Source organism: Molossus molossus, unplaced genomic scaffold (genome assembly GCF_014108415.1).
Source record: "Molossus molossus isolate mMolMol1 unplaced genomic scaffold, mMolMol1.p scaffold_m16_p_10, whole genome shotgun sequence".
Lineage (NCBI taxonomy): Eukaryota > Metazoa > Chordata > Mammalia > Chiroptera > Molossidae > Molossus > Molossus molossus.
In genome coordinates, this window is record NW_023425345.1 from 77,372,059 (window position 1) to 77,384,352 (window position 12,294).

The 12,294-nt window shown below is 40.8% G+C and overlaps 1 protein-coding gene across 4 annotated transcripts in view; it reads left to right on the forward strand.

The window, feature by feature from the left end:
* The first annotated feature begins 2,344 nt into the window (after positions 1-2,344).
* The window catches only part of LOC118623434 (cyclic AMP-dependent transcription factor ATF-7), a 113,798-nt gene continuing 103,848 nt past the window's right edge, over positions 2,345-12,294 (forward strand). The window contains exon 1 of one of the 4 annotated variants that reach the window (XM_036250999.1): positions 2,345-2,448. The gene's annotated coding sequence lies outside the window, so the exon portion shown is untranslated. Of the gene's footprint in view, positions 2,449-2,722; positions 2,783-12,294 lie in introns of those variants that run through there. The other 3 variants (XM_036250998.1, XM_036250996.1, XM_036250997.1) reach the window with 3 other exon arrangements.

Consider the following 12,294-nt stretch of genomic DNA (forward strand, 5'->3'; position numbering starts at 1 on the left):
AGATCAGTATACAAACATTAATTGTACACACTACAGTAAAAAATTGAAAATAAAATTAAGAAAATTTCATTTAGCCCTGGCCAGTTTGGCTTAGCGGTTAGAATATTGGCCTGCAGTCCAGAGAGATCCAGGTTCGGTTCCCGCTAGGGGCACGCACCTTGGTTGCAGTTTGTCACCGGCCCTGGTTGGGTCGTGTGGGTGGCAACCATTAGATGTGTCCCTTTCACGTAGATGTTTTTCTCTCTCCCTCCCTCCCTCCCACTCTATCTGAACAAAAAATAGAAAAATGTCCTTGGGTGAGGATAAAAAAAAAGAAAGAAAAAAAATTTCATTTACAATAACATCAAATAGGAAAAATTACTTATGAGTAAATTTAACAAAATAAGTGAAAGATTTGTACACTGAAAACTACAAAGCATAGTTTGAAGGAATTAGGGAGAACTAAATAAATAGAAAGACATCCCACACTCATGGATTAAAAGACTTAACATTATTAAGATGGCAGTACTCCTCCAATTGATATACAGATTCAGTGCAATCCCTATCAAAATCTTAATTGGCTCATATATAAATATATATAATTTATTATTATTATTATTATCCTCATGCGAGGACACTTGCATTCATCTTCAGATAAAGCGAGAGGGAGAGAGGGAAGAAAAGAGGGAAACATCGATGTGATACACCTCTAGTGGTCACCACCCACACGACCCCAACCAGGGCGGGGACAAACCACAACTGAGGTACGTGCACCTAGAGGGAATGAACTGGGACTCGCCCTCTGCAGGTAGAGGCTCTAACCGCTGAACCAAACTAGCCAGGGTTGTTTATTGGCTTCTTAATTGTCTCCCCCTCCCCACTAAAATAAAATTATACCAGAGCAGGAACCTGGTCTGTCAGGCTCTTCTCGGAATGCCTACAACAGTGCTTTGCACATATGTCCTGTTAAGTATTTGTTAAAAACTTTCTTAGCAATAAACATAGTGCTTTTTAATTCTCAGGCAGTTTCACATATATTATCTCATTTGATCATTACAATTCTTGAGTAAAATGGGATTGCTAACTCCATTGTAAAGAGACTCAGGGATGCATCTCTGCCAAAGGCTTAGGGCTAAATGAGATAGGATTGCTGCGCTGGGGGCTTGCTTTTTTCAATATATTCACTCCAGTTCTAGGGCTAAGGGTAGTTTAAACTGTCTTCCTTTAAGAAAGTGATGACTCTGGAGGACAGTGGAAACAACATGCACATGTTGTAAAAGCTGCCAGTTCCTGCCTTGGCGGTGTGGCTTCATGGTTGGAGGCTCTGCCCCCGCGCACACCGAAGGGTCACAGTTCTATTATAGGACAAGGAAATGTACCTGGGTTGCAGGTTCTATCCTGGCCTGGTGGGGATGTGAGTGGAAGGCAACCAATCGAAGTCTCCCCCACATGATGTTTCTCTTTCCTCCTCCCTCCCATCCACTCTCTCTAAAAGTCAATAGATTTTTATCCTCTAGTGAGGATTAACCAAAAACAAAACAAGAAAAGTTGCCAGTTTCCGCAATTGAATCCCCACCCACACAGCAGAGATTATGGAACAGTGATGCTGCTCTGCGTGCAAAGAAGAAAAAGCAACTACTTGACTGTTGGGAGCCCTGAATCCTCTGTGTACCTGCCTCAGGGTTTTTCTCCACTTTTTTCATTTTCACAGTTTTACTGAGGTATAATCTTGTCTCGCTGTTTTTTTTTTTGTTTGTTTGTTTTTTAATCCTCATTCGAGGATATATATATTTTTTATTTTATCCTCACCCGAGGACATTTTTTTCGTTTTTTTGTTCCGAGTGGGAGGAAGAGAGGAAGAGACAGAGAGAAACATAGACATGAAAGGGACACATAGAGTGGTTGCCACCGGCACGACCCAACCAGGGCCGGGGACAAACCGCAACCGAGGCACGTGCCCTCGGCTGAAATCGAACCCAGAACTCATTGGTCCGAGGACTGACGGCTGACGCTCTACCGCTGAGCCAAACCGGCCAGGGCTTGTCTCGTTTTTAAATTGCGTTCCTTTGAGATAATTTCATTTCCTAGAATATTTACTTCACTTTTTGGATCTCCACTACTACAGGCACCTGTAAGGATTTCTTCTTTTTCTTTTCCTTTCTTCCTATATTCCGCAACCGAACACGTGTGATCTGTGTGTCTCAAACCCGTTCGGCCTTGGTCCCTAGACCAGCCCACTGAAAGTCCGGCCCCTACATTTTCCCGGAGCCCCGCCCCTCGGCTCCTTTCCCACTCAGGCCCTACGGATCTCGCCCTTCCTCCATAACCCCCCCCAATATCTCGCGAGAGATGAGCGCGCCTGGCCGGACGAGAGGAAAGTATCTGCTCTGCTGAGGGGGGAAAGAAGGAGCTGGAGACAGATTGTGGGACCGAGCGCGGGCGGGCGGGAGGCGACGGAGCTACCAACGGGTGAGTCCTGTTAACTTTAACTAGTCCATGATGTGACGAGACTCCCCCCTTAAACCCTGACCAGTCCCAGTGTCCCAGGCCGGGGTCTTCCCTCCCTGGCTGTGTTTGACGGGGGCGCTGAGGCGGTGGCCGGGCCCTGTCTGAGGAAGAGGGTGGGGCATGGACTAACGCTGACCAATAAGAGAGAAGGAAGCTACGATTGGCGGCGATGAGCACTAATGGGAGATCGTCTTTATCTTGCGGGGTGCCACCCCCTCTTCTCTCCCTCCTCCAGCCTCCTTCCTTTGGGGGGGAAGGCGGGGCCAGAGGCCTGAAGTGTGGGGAGAACTTGGGGGTAAGTAGCCCCGGGGGGCACAGGGCGTGGCAAAAAGAAGGGAGTTGAATCCTGAGGGAGTGGAAGTGTAGTGTAGCCTAATGGAAGGATTATGGAATGGGGAGGAATGGGGAGGAAGGGGAAAGGTACTACACTGGTTTCTCAAAGAGTGTAGTTAGGGGCTTGGCATTGGAAGAAGCATGGGGTAATAGGATGTAGGGATGAGTAGGTGAAAACATGGCATTAAGTGTGGCTGGAAGATAGGTAGGGGTAAATCATTGGAAACGAGAGTCATGGCATTTCGATTGAATTATAAAAAAAATATCAGGGGCATGGTATCAGAAAAAAATATAGATTTGGAAATAATTAAGTGAATGAGTTTAGGAAGACTTAAATAGGGGTGGGCTTAGTAGCCAAAAGGCATCACTTTGAGAAGGGTATAGGGGAATTCAGAGGTGAAGGGACGTGTTTGAAAAGGAGATGGCTGATATACACAGGTTTTCAATCGAGGTATCAGAAGGAACTTGGGGTACTGGTTTAGGGCTTTTGGTGGGTATGGCACCCAGTCTGGTGACCAGCCTGCAAGAATGCTGGATAGGGGTTAAGAAGGAGATAAAAAGAACACTTGCATCACTCTATTCTGATTTCCTTTTTCCTTCTCTAATTCTTACCACATTTAATTTCTTCTTAACTCAGGGATAGGGGCCTGGGACAGAAGCAATCCAAGTTGGAGCCCCATAAGGAATTTATATGTTCTGAATTGCTTGTTATGTTCTCTGACTGGGGTGTTTACTACCCAGGGCACCTCCTACCCAGATTCCCGTGTTGCTACTTTGCTAACCTTAAAAGTTTGTTTTCTACCTAACAGGGCTGTTTTAGTTTCTCTGAGGGTTGTGTCATAAATGAAGGTTTATGGGAGGGTGCACAGTTTTCTCAGCAAGCCCACTTGATTCTTATGTTTAAAAACTTTGCAATAGTGTAATTCCTGTAGAGACATCAGTCTTTATAGGTTTTCTAAGCACAGAGAAATATACTAAACTGTTTTTTTTGTTAAATGTGTTACCTACTCATATTCTTTAAGAGTTGTTAAGTGGATGGTTGCAGTTAGTTTTAGCTTATGTTATATTTTGTAAATGGTGTAAATGGACACATATTTCAGGAAAGTGAAAATTTTCAGTTTCTTCCTTTGTGTCCAGATTCAGAAGCTAAATATATGTCATGATATCTTAGGGCAAGGGTTGGGGAAATTAAACACAATTTGTACTTAAACATGGAGGATGTAAGGTAAGTGGAGACTATTACAAAATGTAACATGTCTGTAAGAAAAGAAACTGAAGAAAAGTTTGGCAGCTATACTAAGTAGTCTTACCAGTTCTTAATTCTGTACAGAAAAATGACAAGCCTTTGCCCTTTGTTTGATAGTTGTGTATTATTTAATAATGAATTGAACTAATACAACCAATTAATTAATAATTTCTTTATTACATAGATTTATCTTTTACATTTCTTCTCTTCTCCTTTTACTTTTAAGAAGCAAAATAATGTCTGAAGTACTGTTAAAACTGTTACGTGAAAGGAAACCAGAATATGTTGCTTTGTATTAAGCTTTGGTTTTCAGTGACCATTTGAAGCTTTTTCTCCTGGCTAGGAAATCGTCTTACAGCACACTGAAACCAATTGATTACTGATCCTTTAGCATTACTTACTGAATTGGATTCCAGTAATTTACATTCAGAGCATTACTATTGGGGATCCAGACATTTTCACATTTTGCCTGGCAGCAGCACAAAAAAATATCCAATGAGAAAGCAAAGTCCCTTGTGTTAGTCTTCCGTCCTAGAATTTGTGATGACTTTGACTTGGGCACTGTTAAATGCAAGATTTGTTTTTCTCATTAGTGTTAGCAGAAATCTAGAGAGTGCTCAATTTTAAATTTGTGAATCAAAGGTTACATCCTATGATAGTTTCAGTGTTGTAATTTGTAAGCATTTTTGTTTATCATGGTTTTTAAATGTTAATGGATATCTTTACGCTATCTCCTTTGTTTTTTCCTCTCCTCACTCCCAACCCAAAATGAAAATTGTTTTTTTAACTAACTCTTAAGCTACTTACTACTTTGCCTCAAGTAAAGTCCTTGGCTCTGCCTGAACACAGCTGCTCTGAAGTTCTCACAAGTTATTGTTTTGTACATGTCAAGACTGAGTTTTTTCCTAGGCTGCAGTAGGAGGGGGGTCAGTGTTACAGCAGCCTCCTATCCACGTCTGATAAGGAGGAGCCTTCTCCTTGCGAGGAAGTTTTGGGTGGAGCAAGTAGCATTGCCATATAAATGTCTAATAAAGACAGCTCTCTTCTTGAGACTAGTTGACAGGCTGGAGTATAATTGTCCCTTATTCCTTGATAAACTAAAGTTAAGGTGTAGATTTTTTTTTTTTTTTTGAGAAAAACAAATGCATCATTCATTAGAAAAGAAAAAGCATTAATTTCTTTTGTTGGTTTCTCTGAAAATGGTTATTTTAGAGTTCATGAAAAGTTTTTCATCTCTTTAGAAATACATCAAACAATTTTTAAGTTTCTCATTTTTCAATCTTGCCTTCCTTCCCCTAACATGCTTCTTTTGGGATCAGGTATATTAATGAATTGTGGAAAGACATCATATTTGTCCCTGGCCGTTTTGGCTCAGTGGTTAGAACGTCAGCTTGCAGACCAATGAGTTGCAGGTTCAATTCCAGTCAAGGGCACCTACCTCAGTTGTGGTTCAGTCCCAGGCCCTGTTTGGGGTCTTCTGAGAGGCAACCAGTCGATGTGTCTCTGTCACATTGTCAATGTTTCTCTTTCTTTCTCTTTCTCTCTTCGTCCCTCCCTCCCTCCTACTCTATCTGAGAATACACGGAAAAATATCCTTGGGTGAGGATTAACAAAAAAAAAAAGAGAGAGAGAAAGTCATCATATTTGGAATCCCTGAGGGATAGTTTTTTAACTTCCAAATGCTGTAAGGAAAAGATCCCCACAGATACCCTGTTCCATTTTTGAACTCTACTTTTAGAACATTCTTTACATTGTGCTGAAGCTCTTTAGTTCTGCTATCTGAAGTTACAATAAATATACCTAATTCCTTGTCTACGTGGTAGACCTTCAAATATTTCATGACAGTTATGTCTTGTCAAGGCTTCAGTTACTGGGATAAATATCCCAGTGTCTTTCAATATGGGATGTGCAGGAGGCAGCTGATTGATGTTTCTCTCTCACCAATGTTTCTCTCTCTCTCTAAAAAATCAATAAAAACACTATTCTCTGCATGCCCCTTACTGGGGATCGATCCTGAAACCTAGGCCTGTGCCCTGACTGGGAGTCAACCTGGGACCTCTTAGTCCATGGGATAACGCCCAACCCAATGAGCGACACCAGTCGGGCATGATACCTATGTTTATTTTTTAATTTTATTTATTTTTTATTGTTGGCAGTATTACACATGTCCTGACACCTATGTTTTTGTTTTAGGTCACTGATAAAAATATATAAGGGTAAAGCAATGCTATAACATCAGCACACTATCATTAGGTTGGTAGTAATTCAGTAATCAACCTTTTGGGTAAAATTAATTTATGAATCCACCTACTGTTTCATCATCTAACCTATATTTCTTTTTTTTTTTTTCCTCACCCGAGGACATTTTTCCATTTTTTGTACAGATAGAGTGGGAGGGAGAGAGAGGAAGAGAGAGAAAGAGAGAGAAACATCGACGTGAAAGGGACACATCAAGTGGCTGCCACCTGCACAACCAACCAGGGCTGGGGACACACTGCAACCAAGGTACATGCCCTTAGCGGGAACCGAACCCGGGTCTCTCTAGACCGCAGGCCGACGCTCCAACCGCTGAGCCAAACCGGCCAGGGCCTAACCTATATTTCTTATTAAGTATTAAGAAGTTTCCGGTTTAAAAAAAGAAAAGAAAGAGAGAGGTGTCCTGTTATAATCTAAATATATTCTGTATCTGACATATACTTGAGCTTCTAGGCTAGAGACCCTGTTAAAAAAAAGAAAAAGAAGTTAGATATTAGCCCTGGCCGGTTTGGCTCAGCGGTTAGAGCGTCGGCCTGCGGTCCTGAGAGACCCGGGTTCGGTTCCCGCTAAGGGCACGTACCTCGGTTGCAGTTTGTCCCCGGCCCTGGTCGGTTGTGTGGGTGGCAGCCACTTGATGTGTCCCTTCACATCGATGTTTCTCTCTCTCTCTCTGTTCCTCTCTCTCCCTCCCACTCTACCTGAATAAAAAAAAAAAAAAAAAAAGAAGTTAGATATTAGTTACTATTTTGCCATCTTATGCTTATGTATATAGATCACTGCATTACTTGCCACTTCTTTAAAGCCATTTACTTAATAATTCATTTTATAATCTTCTTAGTAAACAATATTTCATCAGTCTGTAATTTCTGGACTCTACTTCTCCTACTTCCTATCCAGTTTTTTTCAAGTGTGATCTTTTCTCCCCATTTCCAATACTTCTGGTAGTGCTTCCTTTTTTAAAAAAAACTTTTATTTATGCCCTGGCCGGTTTGGCTCAGCGGTTAGAGCGTCGGCCTGCGGTCCGGAGAGACCCGGGTTCGGTTCCCGCTAAGGGCGCGTACCTCGGTTGCAGTTTGTCCCGGCCCTGGTTGGTTGTGCGGGTGGCAGCCACTCGATGTGTTCCTTTCACATCGATGTTTTTCTCTCTCTCTCTCTGTTCCTCTCTCTCCTTCCCACTCTACCTGAACAAAAAATGGAAAAATGTCCTCTGGTGAGGATAAAAAAAAACAACTTTTATTTATTTATTTATTTATCCTCACTCGAGGACACTCTTCCATTGACTTTCAGATAGAGTGGAAGGGAGGGAGAGAGAGAGAGAGAAACATTGATGTGAGAGAGATACACTGACTGGTTGCCTCCCAAAGGACCCCAACTAGGGCAGGGGATCAAATTGCAACCGAGGTACACGCCCTTGACTGGAATAAAACCCGTGACACTTTGGTCCGGGGGCCCATGTTCTAACCACTGAGCCAAACTGGCCAGGACTTTTTTTTTTTTAATGAATATAGAATGATGAACAGTATTTCTTTCTTTTTTATTATTTTTTATTCCTTACCTCCCAGATAGAATGGGATGGAGGGAGAGAGAGACAGAGAAAAACATCGATATGGTAGAGCTACATCCACTGGTTACCTCCTGCATGACCCGACTAGGGCCGGGGATGAACCGCAGCTGAGGTGCGTGCCCTTGACCAGAATCAAACCCATAACTCATTGGTCCGAGGGCCGACTCTCTAACAGCTGAGTCATACCGGCCAGGGCTGAACAGTATTTCTTTTCTTTTCTTTTTTTTAATATTTTTTCTTTATTGATTTTAGAGAAAGAGGAAGGGAGAGGGAGAGAGAGATAGAAACATCGATGAGAGAGAACATCGATTTGCTACCTCTTGCATGCCCCACACTGGGGATCTGGCCCACAACCTGGGCATGTGCCCTGACCGGGAATTGAACTGGCGACCTCTTGGTGCATGGGTCAGTGCTCAACCACTGAGCCACACCGGCTGGGCCTGAACAGTATTTCTTTATAATTACATGCTTTAGGTCATCAGAGGAAATTCTATTTTGAAAACTATTTTAGGAAGAAATGCTATTCCCTGAACATTTTAAGTTACATATTAAAGAATTTAACTGTTGGCCCTGGCTGGTTTGGCTCAGCAGTTAGAGTGTCAGCCTGTAGATCAGTGAGTCACGGGTTCAATTCCAGTCAAGGGCACGTACCTCGGTTGCGATTCATCCCTTGCCCTAGCTGGGGTCATATGGGAGGCAGCTAATGATGTGTCTCTCTCATATTGATGTTTCTCTCTCTCTCTCTCTCTCTCTCTCTCTCTTTCTCTCTCTCTCTCCTGCTCTATGCAAGATAAATGGAAAAATGTTCTCTGGTGAGGATTTAAAAAAAAAGAAAAAAAGAATTGTCCATGTAACAATTGTATTGTAGTTTTCCAAAATAATAGCATTCCATTTTAGACCATTTTATTTTCTGTTTGGAATAAAAACCTATACCACCTGTAAAAAAAATACACATATACACACACATATGTAATTACCACTTATAATTATGGTTTATTGGTGTGGTGGTCTAAGTCCGTCATGCTATGTGCTGTAGGTGAAATAGCATAAATAAGATAAAATATCAGAAGACATCTCTAGGGACTAAAACTTTATGTTGGCAGCCAACAACTTTCTGTGTGTTTATTTTATTTTTAATTTAATTAAATTACTTTATTTTTATTTTTTATCTTCACCCGAGGACATTTTTTCCATTTTTGTTTTAATAGAGTGGGAGGGAGAGGGAGAGAAACATCAACATGAAAGGGACATATCAAGTGGCTGCTTCCCACTCCACCCCAACTAGGACCAGAGACGAATTGGAACCGAGGTATGTGCCCTTGACTGGAATCGAACCCGTGACTCATTGGTCTGAGGGCTGACACTCTAACCACTGAGCAAATCAGACAGGGCTTATTTTATTTTTTAAATCCTCACTGGAGGATGTTTTTCCATTTATCTTCAGACAAAGTGAGAGAGAGAGAAAGAGAAACATCGATGTGAGAGAGACACATTGATTGGTTGCCTCCTACATGCCCTTGACCAGACTCGAACCTGTGACTCTTTGGTCCGCGGGCCAATACTCTAACCGCTGAGCCAGACCGGCCAGAGCCTCTGTATGTGTGCATGAGTGTGTGTGTGTGTGTGTGTGTGTGTGTGTTAATTTTAGACCTGGCAGATGAATTTATGTTTGAACAATTTTATTTATTTATTTAATTATTATTACTGTTATTATTATTTTGTTAATCCTCACCCAAGGATACTCTTTCCATTGATTTTCAGAGAGAGTGGAAGGGAGTGGGGAGGGGGGGGAGAGAGAGAGAGAGAGAGAGAGAGAGAAACATCACTGTGAGAGAGACACATTGATTGGTTTCCTCTTGCAAGTCCCCTAACCAGATCAGGGGATCAAGCCCACAACTCAGGTACGTGCCCTTGACCAGGAATCGAACCTGAGACTCTTTAGTCCTCATCCTACTCTCTAACTGCTGAGCCACTCTGGCCAGGGCTGTTTGAGCAGTTTTAGCTGATAAATGCATTTTTAAAGCACCTTCCTCTTTTGGGGTTTTAATTTTTACTTTCATTTTTAGAAAATTGCAAGTTGTGAATGTAGATGTTCATGTGGAACAAAGTAGCATGCTGTCAGGGAATGCTTTACATTTTCTTTTGATACCTTCTCAGCCACCTGAGATTGTTCAGTTATGAATTCTCCTGGAAAGTAGAGACGGATGGACTTGATGACCCCTCAAGGTCCTTTCCAGTCCCAACATTCATAAATAGAAGCCCATCTCAAGGAACTTACTATTGAAGAAACAGGAAGAAAAATAGACTGTAAAGAAAATAAAATTAAAATGGTTCTACTGACCCAGTGGGAATGGATAAACAAAAAGTAAGGAACATAATTGACAAGAAATAATAACTCTTGAGCCAAAAACAAAACAAAAATCAACACCAACAACAAATGTTTTGCATTGGATCATTTCATGTCTTAAAATATTTTATCATGACATTTTCTCTTCAGAATTTCCCTGGTGGACACTTTCTGTTGAAAGAATGTTGTTCTTTTTCTGTTAAGCCATAGTATTTGGCTTCCTTTCCTTCACTTGTTTGTCCTTTTGTTTGGAAACTTTTAAAATCTGAATATACTCACTGCCGATATATAATGAAGCAAAATTCAGTTCAGTTCGAAAGTAAATATATACTGTATGGCTTCCTTGAAGAGGAAGGATGGAGAGTTACAATTCAGGAAAAGTTTTATGAAAAGTTATGTTCATCTAATTTCTAAAACTTTGTAGCCAGTCATCTAGGAAAGATTCTCAACTAAACCAAAGGTAAATTACTACTTTAGTCTTATGAGGGATATAAGGACACTTAATAGGAGAACAAAATTCATTACAAGCACGTGACTTAATTTGGTTAGTTTTTTTTTCATCTCGGAGTCATTTTAATCCTAAATGTTCTCATACTTTAAAACCCAACTATGCAAAAAGTATATTTTTTCTATTCAATACTGCACTTATCCTTAATAAATGTAAATTTATGAAAGTCTAACAGGAACCAATATTTAGCTTAAAAAGTCACTTTTTGAGCTTGTGGCTTGGGCCTCTATGGGAATAGTGTTGTATTGCCATAAAACCCAGATTACTTCTCACAAAACCCAGTTTACTTTTGCCCAGCTCGTATGGCTCAGTGTTTGAGCGTCGACCCATGCACCAAGAGGTCGCTGGTTCGATCGCTGGTCAAGGCACATGCCCAGGTTTGGCCCAATCCCCAGTGGGGGACATGAAGGAGGCGGGCAGTCGATATTCTCTCTCATTGATGTTTCTATTTTCCTCTTCCTCTCATTTCTCCTCTCTCTCTAAAATAAAAAAAATTTTTTAAATTAAAAAAACAAACAAAAAAAACCCAACTTACTTTCTTTGAGTGGAATTACTAATATCTTATTATCTGGTGTAGTGCTTCTTTCTGATATAGTGGACAAAGGAGATTTATATGCTAAATTGGTCAAATTTTACTTGTGGCTTAAAATTTACCATGCAGTAGAAAAATTAAATTTTTTCATATTAAAAATAGAGCATAACCATTCTTTTTTTTTTTTTTTTTTTTTCTTTTTCTTTTTTATCCTCACCCAAGGAGTGAGAGAGGTACTTTAATTGGTTGCCTCCTGCACGGCGGAGGAATGAACCTGCAACTCAGGTACGTGCTCTTGACTGGCAATCAAACCTGAGACCCTTTGGTACTTGGGCTGACCTTTTAACCACTGAGCCACACTGGCCACAGCCATAGCCATTCTTTTTGAAACAGGAATATGCCTGACTGTATTATAGAAACAGGATGGCTTATTGAATATAACGTGATTGCTATAAATGATTTGTGTTGGCACCAAATTTCTTGCTAGTAATGTTTATTTAAGTTTATCAGACTTGAGTAACACCATGTTGATTTTCTTTAACATGGTTTTTCTGGTATTTCTGGTATCAACATGTTTCCTCTAGCACCATTTTTTTTTCTTTCTTTCTTTTTTTAAGTTTTGGTCAAGAAGTAGTTTGCTAATATTTTACGCATCTATGTTTGGGACTGTTGAAAGTTAATTGTGAGCATTGGGATACCCCAAATAGATCACTGTGTTGCCAGTGTGTGGACAGTCTTAGAAAATAACTTTTTTTTTCCCTTGAGAATTTCTAAGACACTCCATGATTGTCATTGTGGAATATTGTAGCTATTTCCTATCCAGGACTAAACTCTATACTAGGGTTTAATATTAAAGTCTGTCATGTTTGTAGTTTGTAGCCTGATTAAATTAAGTCCATGAAGTGGTTTTTTTTTTTTGGTTTTTGTTTTTTTTATCCTCACCTGAGGACATTTTTCTATTTTTGTTCAGATAGAGTGGGAGGGGGAGAGAGAGAAACATCCAGGTGAAAGGGACACATCA